Raw genomic sequence first — 9,712 nt, 5'->3', positions numbered from 1 at the left:
TTTCCCTAAGAAAGATTAATAAACGTCCTCATCCACCCAAGCCCACTTGGGGCATCATAACGTATAAAATCTCTGTGTGTAGGAGATGCCTAGCTGCCCTTCTTGCATATACTTCTGTTTAGCATTTATGTTATTGCATAGTAATTACTTATTGCTCTTTTTTCATCCAAGATGTTTGAGTAGAGGAACCAGGTTGTACTAACTTTGTATTCTTAGTACCATGAATGCTGTTTGACATAGAAAGGCCCTAATAAACTGGTGTTCATATTTATATGTATTAAATGGACTTCACTTTCGGTAATCTTACTGTAGGTGTGGCTCATGACTAGCAGAGCTGAACTAACTGAAGCCAAATGGGACGGTACGTGGTAAAACTGAGGCTCAGGTAACAGAGTTGCTAACATTACTATGAATATCTTCACATGCTAATATACTGATTCCATATTCTGCTAGTCAATTAGATAATACAATAGTTTTTAAATTATAAATAATTTCAATGTCTTGCATGTAAATCTACATAAGATATCACATGCCATCAAACTCTTCCTCATAACCATCAGTCCCCTGCACTGAACCAATATAAGAAAGTTAAGTGTCTCTTGGTGTGTCTTCTACACATTTTGGCTGCAGGCAACAAGACCACTGTAGTTTCTAAGTAACTCATAAACACTAGTTATATCTTTGACATTTTAACTTTATATAATGTCCACAAGTTCACACACTAACACACATTTCAGTTGTCTTTTTGTACTCAAAGGTATTATTACTGCATTAACAAAAACTGAAGAAAAGAAATAAAGCCTTCTTTATCTTCAGTGATAAAGTATAATAATCAGCTTTTTCCAAAAAATATATTTATGTCACAACTTCCTATGGTATCTAAATATGTTTACTGTATTAACAGAACCCAGAATTAAAGACATGTATAATATCTAGGTAGTCTGAGTATCCTTGAGTCAATGCTGGAAAGGTCAAGGTAATGCTGAGGGAAGAAAGTACATTTCTATGTCCAATCAACCACTTTAAAGTTTTTATTATTAACTCATTAACATCGCAGAATAATTTCTGCTACATTGTTAAAATCCAGAATCTCCATTACTTTTATAGCATATGGCAAGTTGTACAAAAGCCTTTTGCTCTAAAAGTATTTTTGACAAATAAAATATGACTTTTAAGTGTATAATAAGGAAATAAAATAATTTAACTTGATCCTTTTCTCACTGTCTATATCATTTTAGAAACATCAACATGTTCTCTTAATCATATTTGCAATGGAAAATATTACATGACATTAGCTAAACTACTGAGAAGTCCTGGAATGTATCCAACATACTAATTTACAATAACATGTAAAGAGATTAGGGAATAAAGGGAAATAAAATACTAACTGCATTTAAGTGAATGCTTCAAAGCCATCTGTTAAAACTACATAGCTAATGAAAGACATTTGGCACTGAAAGAAAACATATCTATACAGGCTGGAATATATCTTTTTGAACCAATAAAAAGCATTTATAAAATTGTAGAAAATGTCAAAGAATAAATTTCTACAGGAAACTTGTCTAACATCAGCACCCTCATACACCGCATGTCACAAATCAAAACAAATTATAAGCTACATAACAATTACAAAGCTAATTAACATTTCGTGAGAGGAAGGTAAGATAAATAGCTCTTATCAACTAAACAATTTGACTCGATATTAAAAACTCTTAAATAATTTTTTATACTTTTTTAATCATTGGAAAAAAGAGAAGGAGAGGGAAAGATAAAAAGAAAAGTGTTAAATATCTTTTGACATTAGTCCAAGAACACATCCAAGAAAAAACTCTCAATGAGAGTTCACAATGCCACCTGTAAGAGAGAGTCTGAGGAACTTCCAAAACTTGGAAGGCTCTCCCAAAATAAAACTATAACACAAAACAGAATCAACAAAATTTCAGAGATAAGGTTAAAGATGAGTTATGAAACAGTAACAATAACTTTCAGGATATTCCAAAGCTTGTTCAATTAATTATCAAGTATTTATTCTACATCAACTACTACAATTGGCTAAGTGCTCTAAGAAATATCAAATATTAGTTTTCTACACACCAAGCTGTTTTTAACCTTTACCAAACTTTTCTTCTTATTAGTCTGTTAGGATTCTCCCATAATGCAGTAATAAAGAATGAAGATAGCAAGTAAGAGAAAAAATAAAATGGCATGGGAAACTATCAGGAAGGTCCAATGTCTGTTTAAAAACAGTACTAGAAGGAGAGAAAGTAGAAGGATTATAAGCAGAGAAATTAGAAGAAAATTTATGAAAATATCTAATAATAAAAGGTAACATTAAGCATAATTTCCATTTAATAGATGAGGAAACTGAAAGACAAGAGTCTTTTTTCTCTGTTCTACTGATACCCGTTTCACTACAAAAACACCCACCCAAACAGAAAACACCAGCTTCAGAATAAAATGTCTTACACCTAGAAACATAGGCAAAGATAACAAGGATAAATGAATAATTCTACTAGCCCCACCAAAAAGAAAAGGGGTCATTTACAAAGAAAGGAGAAACGGGAATTGCTTTTCATTGGCAATATTAAATGTAAAAACAAAAAAGAGCGGCATCCGGGAAGATGGCGGAAGAGTAAGACGCAGAGATCACCTCCTCCCCACAGATACACCAGAAATACATCAACACGTGTTAACAACTCCTACAGACCACCTACTGAACGCTGGCAGAAGACCTGAGACCTCCCAAAAGGCAAGAAACCCCCCACGTACCTGCGTAGGGCAAAAGAAAAAATAACCAGAGACAAAAGGATAGGGAAGGGACCTGCACCAGTGGGAGGGAGCTGTGAATGAGGAAGTGTTTCCACACACTAGACGCCCCTTCGCGGGCGGAGACTGCGGGTGGCGGAGGGGGAAGCTTCGAAGCCGCGGGGGAGAGCGCAGCCAGAGGGGTGCGGGGGGCAAAGCGGAGAGATTCCCGCACAGAGGATCGGGGCCGACCGGCACTCACCAGCCCGAGAGGCTCGTCTGCTCCCCCGCCGCGGCGGGCGGGGCTGGGAGTTGAGGCTCGGGCTTCGGTCGGAGCGCAGGGAGAGGACTGGGGTTGGCGGCGTGAACACAGCCTGCAGGGGGTTAGTGCGCCACGGCTGGCCGGGAGGGAGTCCGGGGAAAAGTCTGGACCTGCCGAAGAGGCAGGAGACTTTTTCTTCCCTCTTTGTTTCCTGGTGCGCGAGGAGAGGGGATTAAGAGCGCTGCTTAAAGGAGCTCCAGAGACGGGCGCGGGCCGCGGCTAACAACGCGGACCCCAGAGACGGGCATGAGACGCTAAGGCTGCTGCTGCCGCCACCAAGAAGCCTGTGTGCGAGCACAGGTCACTATCCACAACCCTCTTCCGGGGAGGCTGTGCAGCCCGCCACTGCCAGGGTCCCGGGATCCAGGGACGATACCCCCGAGGAACACACGGTGCGCTTCAGACTGGTGCAACGTCACGCCGGCGCAACGTCACGCCGGCCTCTGCCGCCGCAGGCCCGCCCCGCACTCCGTGCCCCGCCCTCCCCGCGGCCTGAGTGAGCCAGAGCCCCTGAATCAGCGGCTCCTTTACCCCCGTCCTGTCTGAGCCAAGAACAGACACCCTCCGGCCACCTACACGCAGAGGCGGGGCCAAATCCAAAACTGAGTCCCGGGAGCTGTGCTAACAAAGAAGAGAAAGGGAAAGCTCTCCCAGCCGCCTCAGGAGCAGCGGATTAAAGCTCCACAATCAACTTGATGTACCTGCATCTGTGGAATACCTGAATAGACCACGAATCATCCCAAATTGAGAAGGTGGGCTTTGAGATCAAGATTTATGATTTCTTCCCCTTTTCCTCTTTTTGTGAGTGTGTATGTGTATGCTTCTGTGTGAGATTTTGTCTGTATAGCATTGTTTCCACCATTTGTCCTAGGGTTCAATCCATTTTTTTTATTTTTTTAATTTTCAATAATTATTTTTTATTTTAATAACTTATGTTATTTTATCTTTTACTTTATCTTCTTTCTTTCTTTTTTTCCTTCCTTCCTCCCTCCCTCCCTCCTCTTTCTTTCTTTCTTTTTCTCTTTCTTCTACTAATCCTTTCTATCTACTTTTTCTCCCTTTTATTCTGAGCCATGTGGATGAAAGGCTCTTGGTGCTGCAGCCAGGAGTCAGCGCTGTGCCTCTGAGGTGGGAGAGCCAACTTCAGGACACTGGTCCACAAGAGACCACCCAGCTCCACATAATATCAAATAGCGAAAATCTCCCAGAAATCTCCATCTCAACACCAGCACCCAGCTTCACTCAACGACCAGCAAGCTATAGTGCTGGACGTCCTATGCCAAACAACGAGCAAGACAGGAACACAACAGCACCCATTAGCAGAGAGGCTGCCTAAAATCATAATAAGTCCACAGACACCCCAAAACACACCACCAGACGTGGACCTGCCCACCAGAAAGACAAGATCCAGCCTCATCCACCAGAACACAGCCACTAGTCCCCTCCACCAGGAAGCCTACACAACCCACTGAACCAACCTTAGCCACTGCGGACAGACACAAAAAACAATGGGGACTACAAACCTGCAGCCTGCAAAAAGGAGACCCCAAACACAGTACGATAAGCAAAATGAGAACACAGAAAAACACACAGCAGATGAAGAAGCAAGATAAACCCACCAGACCTAACAAATGAAGAGGAAATAGGCAGTCTACCTGAAAAGGAATTCAGAATGATAGTAAAGATGATCCAAAATCTTGGAAATAGAATAGACAAAATGCAAGAGACATTTAACAAGGACCTAGAAGAACTGAAGATAAAACAAACAACGATGAATAACACAATAAATGAAATTAAAAATACTCTAGATGGGATCAATAGCAGAATAACTGAGGCAGAAGAACGGATAAGTGACCTGGAAGATAAAATAGTGGAAATAACTACTGCAGAGCAGAATAAAGAAAAAAGAATGAAAAGAACTGAGGACACTCTCAGAGACCTCTGGGACGACATTAAACACACCAACATTCGAATTATAGGGGTCCCAGAAGAAGAAGAGAAAAAGGGACTGAGAAAATATTTGAAGAGATTATAGTTGAAAACTTCCCTAATATGGGAAAGGAAATAGTTAATCAAGTCCAGGAAGCACACAGAGTCCCATACAGGATAAATCCAAGGGGAAACACATACGCCAAGACACATATTAATCAAACTGTCAAAAACTAAATACAAAGAAAGCATATTAAAAGCAGCAAGGGAAAAACAACAAATAACACACAAGGGAATCCCCATAAGGTTAACAGCTGATCTCTCAGCAGAAACTCTACAAGCCAGAAGGGAGTGGCAGGACATACTGAAAGTGATGAAGGAGAAAAACCTGCAACCAAGATTACTCTACCCAGCAAGGATCTCATTCAGATTTGATGGAGAAATTAAAACCTTTACAGACAAGCAAAAGCTGAGAGAGTTCAGCACCACCAAACCAGCTTTACAACAAATGCTAAAGGAACTTCTCTAGACAAAAACACAAGAGAAGGAAAAGTCCTATAATAACGAACCCAAAACAATTTAGAAAATGGGAATAGGAACATACATATCGATAATTACCTTAAATGTAAATGGACTAAATGCTCCCACCAAAAGACACAGATTGGCTGAATGGATACAAAAACAAGACCCATATATATGCTGTCTACAAGAGACCCACTTCAGACCTAGAGACACATACAGACTGAAAGTAAGGGGATGGAAAAAGATATTCCATGCAAATGGAAACCAAAAGAAAGCTGGAGTAGCAATTCTCATATCAGACAAAATAGACTTTAAAATAAGGACTATCAGAAGAGACAAAGAAGGACACTACATAATGATTAAGGGATCGATCCAAGAAGAAGATATAACAATTGTAAATATTTATGCACCCAACATAGGAGCACCTCAATACATAAGGCAAAAACTAGCAGCCATAAAAGGGGAAATCGACAGTAACACATTCATAGTAGGGGACTTCAACACCCCACTTTCACCAATGGACAGATCATCCAAAATGAAAATAAATAAGGAAACACAAGCTTTAAATGATACATTAAACAAGATGGACTTAATTGATATTTATAGAACATTCCATCCAAAAACAACAGAATACACACTTTTCTCAAGTGCTCGTGGAACATTCTCCAGGATAGATCATATCTTGGGTCACAAATAAAGCCCTGGTAAATTTAAATGAATTGAAATTGTATCAAGTATCTTTTCCGACCACAACACTATGAGACTAGATATCAATTACAATAAAAGATCTGTAAAAAATACAAACACATGGAGGCTAAACAATACACTACTTAATAATGAAGAGATCACTGAAGAAAGCAAAAAATACCTAGAAACAAATGACAATGGAGACACGACGACCCAAAACCTATGGGATGCAGCAAAAGCAGTTCTAAGAGGGAAGTTTATAGCAATACAAGCCTACCTTAAGAAACAGGAAACATCTCGAATGAACAACCTAACCTTGCACCTAAAGCAATTAGAGAAAGAAGAACAAAAAAAACCCAAAGTTAGCAGAAGGAAAGAAATCATAAAGATCAGATCAGAAATAAATGAAAAAGAAATGAGGGAAACGATAGCAAAGATCAATAAAACTAAAATCTGGTTCTTTGAGAAGATAAACAAAATTGATAAACCATTAGCCAGACTCATCAAGAAAAAAGGGAGAGGACACAACTCAACAGAATTAGAAACGAAAAAGGAGAAGTAACAACTGACACAGCAGAAATACAAAGGATCATGAGTGATTACTGCAAGCAACCCTATGCCAATAAAATGGACAACCTGGAAGAAATGGACAAATTCTTGGAAATGCACAACCTGCCAAGACTGAATCAGGAAGAAATAGAAAATATGAACAGACCAATCACAAGCACTGAACTTGAAACTGGGATTAAAAATCTTCCAACAAACAAAAGCCAAGGACCACATGGCTTCACAGGCGAATTCTATCAAACATTTAGAGAAGAGCTAACACCTAAACTTCTCAAACTCTTCCAAAATATAGCAGAGGGAGGAACACTCCCAAACTCATTCTACGAGGCCACCATCACCCTGATACCAAAACCAGACAAGGATGTCACAAAGAAAGAAAACTACAGGCCAATATCACTGATGAACATAGATGCAAAAATCCTCAACCAAATACTGGCAAACACAATCCAACAGCACATTAAAGGGATCATACACCATGATCAAGTGGGGTTTATTCCAGGAATGCAAGTATTCTTCAATATATGCAAATCAATCAATGTGATACACCATATTAACAAACTGAAGGAGAAAAGCCATATGATCATCTCAATAGATGCAGAGAAAGCTTTCGCCAAAATTCAACATCGATTTACGATAAAAACCCTCCAGAAAGTAGGCATAGAGGGAACTTTCCTCAACATAATAAAGGCCATATATGACAAACCCACAGCCAACATCGTCCTCAATGGTGAAAAACTGAAAGCATTTCCAGTAAGATCAGGAAAAAGACAAGGTTGCCCACTCTCACCACTCTTATTCAACATAGTTTTGGAAGTTTTAGCCACAGCAATCAGAGAAGAAAAGGAAATAAAAGGAATCCAAATCAGAAAAGAAGTAAAGCTGTCACTGTTTGCAGATGACATGATACTATACATAGAGAATCCTAAAGATGCCACCAGAAAACTACTAGAGCTAATCAATGAATTTGGTAAAGCAGCAGGATACAAAATTAATGCACTGAAATCTCTGGCATTCCTATACACTAATGATAAAAAATATGAAAGTGAAATCAAGAAAACACTCCCATTTACCACTGCAACAAAAAGAATAAAATATCTAGGAATAAACCTACCTAAGGAGACAAAAGACCTGTATGCAGACAATTATAAGACACTGATGAAAGAAATTAAAGATGATACAAATAGATGGAGAGCTATACCATGTTCTTGGAGTGAAAGACTCAACACTGTGAAAATGACTCTAGTACCCAAAGCAATCTACAGATTCAATGCTATCCCTAGCAAACTACCACTGGCATTTTTCACAGAACTAGAACAAAAAATTTCACAATTTCTATGGAAATACAAAAGACCCCGAATAGCCAAAGCAATCTTGAGAACAAAAAACGGAGTTGGAGGAATCAGGCTCCCTGACTTTAGACTATACTACAAAGCTACAGTAATCAAGACAGTATGGTACTGGCACAAAAACAGAAAGATAGATCAATGGAACAGGATAGAAAGCCCAGAGATGAACCCATGCACATATGGTCACCTTATCTTTGATAAAGGAGGCAGGAATGTACAGTGGAGAAAGGACAGCCTCTTCAATAAGTGGTGCTGGGAAAACTGGACAGGTACATGTTAAAGTATGAGATTAGATCACTCCCTAATACCATACACAAAAATAAGCTCAAAATGGATTAAAGATCTAAATGTAAGGCCAGAAACTATCAAACTCTTAGAGGAAAACTATAGGCAGAACACTCTATGACATAAATCACAGCAAGATCCTTTTTGACCCACCTCCTAGAGAAATGGAAATAAAAACAAAAATAAAACAAATGGGACCTAATGAAACTTCAAAGCTTTTGCACAGCAAAGGAAACCATAAACAAGACCAAAAGACAACCCTCAGAATGGGAGAAAATATTTGCAAATGAAGCAGCTGACAAACGATTTATCTCCAAAAGTTATAAGCAGCTCGTGCAGCTCAATAACAAAAAAACAAACAATCCAATCCAAAAATGGGCAGAAGACCTAAATAGACATTTCTCCAAAGAAGATATACAGACTGCCAACAAACACATGAAAGAATGCTCAACATCATTAAACATTAGAGAAATGCAAATCAAAACTACAATGAGATATCATCTCACACCAGTCAGAATGGCCATCATCAAAAAATCTAGAAACAATAAATGCTGGAGAGGGTGTGGTGAAAAGGGAACCCTCTTGCACTGTTGGTGCGAATGTAAATTGATACAGCCACTGTGGAGAACAGTATGGAGGTTCCTTAAAAAACTACAAATAGAACTACCATATGACCCAGCAATCCCACTACTGGGCATATACCCTGAGAAAACCCATAATTCAAAAAGAGTCACGTACCAAAATGTTCATTGCAGCTCTATTTACAACCTAAGTGTCCATCATCGGATGAATGGATAAAGAAGATGTGGCACATATATACAATGGAATATTTAGCCATAAAAAGAAAAGACATTGAGCTATTTGTAATGAGGTGGATAGACCTAGAGTCTGTCACACAGAGTGAAGTAAGTCAGAAAGAGAAAAACAAATACCGTATGCTAACACATATATATGGAATTTAAGGGGAAAAAAATGTCATGAAGAACCTAGGGGTAAGACAGGAATAAAGACACAGACCTACTAGAGAATGGACTTGAGGATATGGGGAGGGGGAAGGGTAAGCTGTGACAAAGCGAGAGAGAGGCATGGACATATATACACTACCAAACGTAAGGTAGATAGGTAGTGGGTATCAGCCGCATAGCACAGGGAGATCAGCTCGGTGCTTTGCGACCACCTGGAGGGGTGGGATATGGAGGGTGGGAGGGAGGGAGATGCAAGAGGGAAGAGATATGGGAACATATGTATATGTATAACTGATTCACTTTGTTATAAAGCAGAAACTAACACACCATTGTAAAGCAATTAT

The 9,712-nt window shown here is 39.4% G+C and overlaps 1 protein-coding gene across 1 annotated transcript in view; it reads right to left on the bottom strand.

Moving 5' to 3' along the window:
* Nucleotides 1-9,712, bottom strand: part of KMT2C (lysine methyltransferase 2C) — a 298,335-nt gene that overhangs the window by 133,722 nt on the left and 154,901 nt on the right. The gene's annotated exons all lie outside the window — the stretch shown is intronic.

Source organism: Lipotes vexillifer, unplaced genomic scaffold, assembly GCF_000442215.2.
Source record: "Lipotes vexillifer unplaced genomic scaffold, Lipotes_vexillifer_v1.1 scaffold472, whole genome shotgun sequence".
Lineage (NCBI taxonomy): Eukaryota > Metazoa > Chordata > Mammalia > Artiodactyla > Lipotidae > Lipotes > Lipotes vexillifer.
This window is presented reverse-complemented; position numbering and strand designations above follow the sequence as displayed.